This window comes from Morone saxatilis, unplaced genomic scaffold (assembly GCF_004916995.1).
Source record: "Morone saxatilis isolate NCDOM2014 unplaced genomic scaffold, NCSU_SB_2.0 Contig17, whole genome shotgun sequence".
Taxonomy (NCBI): Eukaryota; Metazoa; Chordata; class Actinopteri; family Moronidae; genus Morone; species Morone saxatilis.
The window spans coordinates 1521610-1524946 of NW_023339729.1; the positions used below are offsets into that span (position 1 = coordinate 1521610).

General features: G+C 40.2%; 1 long non-coding RNA gene across 1 annotated transcript in view; it reads right to left on the reverse strand.

Annotated features, from left to right (window-relative positions):
• Positions 1-425: 425 nt before the first annotated feature.
• The window catches only part of LOC118327545, a 21696-nt gene continuing 18784 nt past the window's right edge, over positions 426-3337 (reverse strand). Inside the window, exons 2-3 of the long non-coding RNA XR_004796704.1 lie at positions 1711-1776; positions 426-557 (exon numbers count right to left, since the gene is read on the reverse strand). This is a non-coding gene — a long non-coding RNA (uncharacterized LOC118327545). The remainder of the gene's footprint in view (positions 558-1710; positions 1777-3337) is intronic.

Here is a 3337-nt window from a genome sequence, read left to right on the forward strand (position 1 = left end):
GATCCCATATTAAAATGCAGATATTACAGCAGAAATAAACATGTTTACAGCCTGGTACAAAAACAGTTTTGGTCTCTATAGATAATTTCCCCATTCATGACAACTGTACGGGGGGTGAATTTTCATATCACTTTATCATTCTATTCGTTGTAAAAATGTTGATTATAGTGCCTGATATTGGTCGGGCTGTTAATAACCAATATATTCTAACCCCTACTGGTCAGATTGCTGTGAGATCTGTTGTGAATATTCATAATGCCCCAGAGCTTCCAGAGGGTCCCTGATCACTTTGGTGACGCCTCTGGCCTGTCAGTGGCTGAATGGCTTGTACAAGTGCGACTCATTCATATGCGAATCATTTCATACACATGATCAGCCATGGAACAACTCCTTCGGTTCCACGTACACACGTGGACACACCTTGACCAAGTAGCTGCCATCCTTCTCTAGGATAGCGATGAGAGTGGAGAGGTTTGACTGGTCGTCTCTCCGTGTTGGAGAGCCGGGGGGCTCGTCGTCATCTGGAAAACGCACCCCACCCGCCTTGGAGGTGGAGCCTGGTCATAGAGAGAATATTTTGTCAGGTTTCAAATCATCAAACAATCAAGGCAGGGACAATTATTGATATGGAGTGAAACATAATGGCTGCAACTTGTCTAGATGGCAAAAGGCAACACAACAAAAACACGTTACGTATAGGTCAGTTAGAACTGTGGTTCCCAACCTTTGTCCTTAAGGGACCCCTTTTCTATCATTGAGTAAACTAGTGACCCCTGACTAAGTGCTCTTTGGTTGTTTAAAAAAAAAAAAATCATTTAGTTCTTCACAAACAATGAACAAAATGCTTAGATAAGGGCCTACTCTGTATATTTTCAACGATTTCTTACACCCATTAAGATTAAGTAGGCCTTGTGACCCCCAGTGAAGCTTTCGCAATCCCTAGTTGGGGTCCCGACCCTCAGGTTGAGAACCATTAAATTAGACATTAAAAACACAGTCCATGGTTTGGTAGGCCTTTACGAATACCCCTAAACCTCTGTCTTTTCTCACCCGCTTACTGCTGACTATTGAATTTCAAAACTTTATAAGTGAGCTAAGAACATATCAGGAGCTTTAACAACAATAGAACCCCTTTTGTTTCTTCTTGTTCCTACAGTGTGGTGTCTGTTTGACACCAGAAGAATGTTTTCACATTCATTGCTTAAAGTGGAAGTTTCTCTGTGCTCATTGATCCTCTGATTTTAAGGGGCGGGGCCACCAGCAGGATTTGTGACATCATAAATATTTGGAGAGTCAGTCCTGGTGCCAGTATAACTTGTTACAGTGTACTTGAAGCCACCAGTGCACAAACACTGAGAATGGAATTTACAGTGAAGTAGGAGACATCTTGTGTCCAGCAGGAAAAGAAAATTGTATCCCATCTTCAGTGCGTGCCTCTATTCAAAGTCTAACCTACAAAGTAATAAGCGAATAAGTAAATAAGTAATTTCCCCACGGGGATTATTAAAGTATTTCTGATTCTGATTCTGAAAGAAGTGGAGCCGTAAAATGCATTATACACTGCCACCCTTCCTTCTGTATATTCACTGATCCATTTGGGAAGCCACTGTTTCACATGGATTCCAAAGCTAGGCTAACTGCAAGAGGCACAGTGCCCCCTGGTGATTACAGACAGACATGACACATGAACAGAGACAGTGTCAAACTTACCTTTTCGTCCTGTTGCCATGGTAATGTGGTTAGGAATTGGGAAGCGTTGATGTCATCACTGACCTCCTGAGCATGAGGACACACAATGACAGACAGCACAGTGTGACGTGTGTGAGCTTGTTAGGCCTGGTAGTGTGGGCTTTGTATTGCATAATTTGTAAAGTAAAAACAGAGTCTTCGATTGAGGTATTTTTTCTGTCCTGAGCTTTATAAAGAAGGGTGCAAGGTGTATTGATACCTCTACCTCTCTTACATGTCAATCCCTCCCTGAGTATCAGTTTTGTTAGAGAAGTAGACTTATGAGTGGAAGGTCACCAGTAAATCATTACAGTATGGAAAGTAGGGATGGGAATTATCGGACACGATATTCAGCAGCTTAACGATTATTGCTATTGTGTTTGGTTTTTTATTTTACAATTGTCAATACAATTAATTCCTTTAAAACTCTGCTACTCACTCAATGTCCCGCCCACACTCTGATTGAGGTTACACTTTATGAGTAATAGTAAAGTAATAATGTAAGAGTAATTGTTTTCGTTTTTGCAGCGTTTAATTACACATATATTATGTTGGCTGTGGCTTAGGAGGTAGAGTGGGTTGTCCACTAATCAGAAGGTGGGTGGTTCAATTCCCAGCTCTTCCTATTGCATGTCGAATGTCCTTGATTGCTCACAATCCATTGCCATCACTGTGTCATGTAGTGTACAGTTTCAAAGTAGCTAGAAAGGTGCTATATTTATATTATTATAGTACTACTTACTATAGTATATATAGTCATCTTACCATACTTAAAGTACTCAGATATTCTATTTAAGTTTGAATGGTAAATGGACTATACTTATATAGCGCCTTTATCAGCTTTCGGCCACTCAATGTGCTGTACACTACATGCCACACTTACCGCATACGCATACATTCATACAGTGCATGCAACCATGCAAGGTGCCAACTGCTCACCAGAACAGAATCTAATCATTCATACACACTCATACACCAATGCACATCTGGAGCAATTTGGGGTTCAGCATCTTGCTCAAGGACACTTCGACATGCAGTGAGAAGAGCTGGGGATCGAACCGCCAACCTTCCGATTAGTGGACAACCCCGCTCTACCTAACTGGTTATTCTAACTTTATCCACTCATAATTTCCTTTTTATTGCAAATGTGTATCTGTTCCAAATACCGGTAATTGCTTCTCTTGATTACTAATAATCAGAAACTGTATCTGCCCTGAAAAACCCCCAGAAAAAAGCAACTCTTGTCCCTCCCTTATTAAGATAACATGTTCTTTTATTGATCCCCATAGGAGACACTGGAATTTGGCAAAGCAGCACAGGGGAATGTAGTGCAAAGAGCAGAATAAAATTGAGAAATACAATAAAATATAATACAAAAAAAAAATTATGAAAAAAATCATATTATATTCAAAATTGTACAATGAACCCAAACAGTGAACTCACAATAAAATATAGGAAAAAATCTTCAATATAAAAAATATATACACTCAATATACAATAAAGTGAAATATGGTCCAGATGGAGACCTTAGCCCCTCTAAGGTGTCATTATGGAAGGCCCTTCACCCCCAACTGCTCCTGTTGGCTAACAGATCAGACTGTGGTTGTAC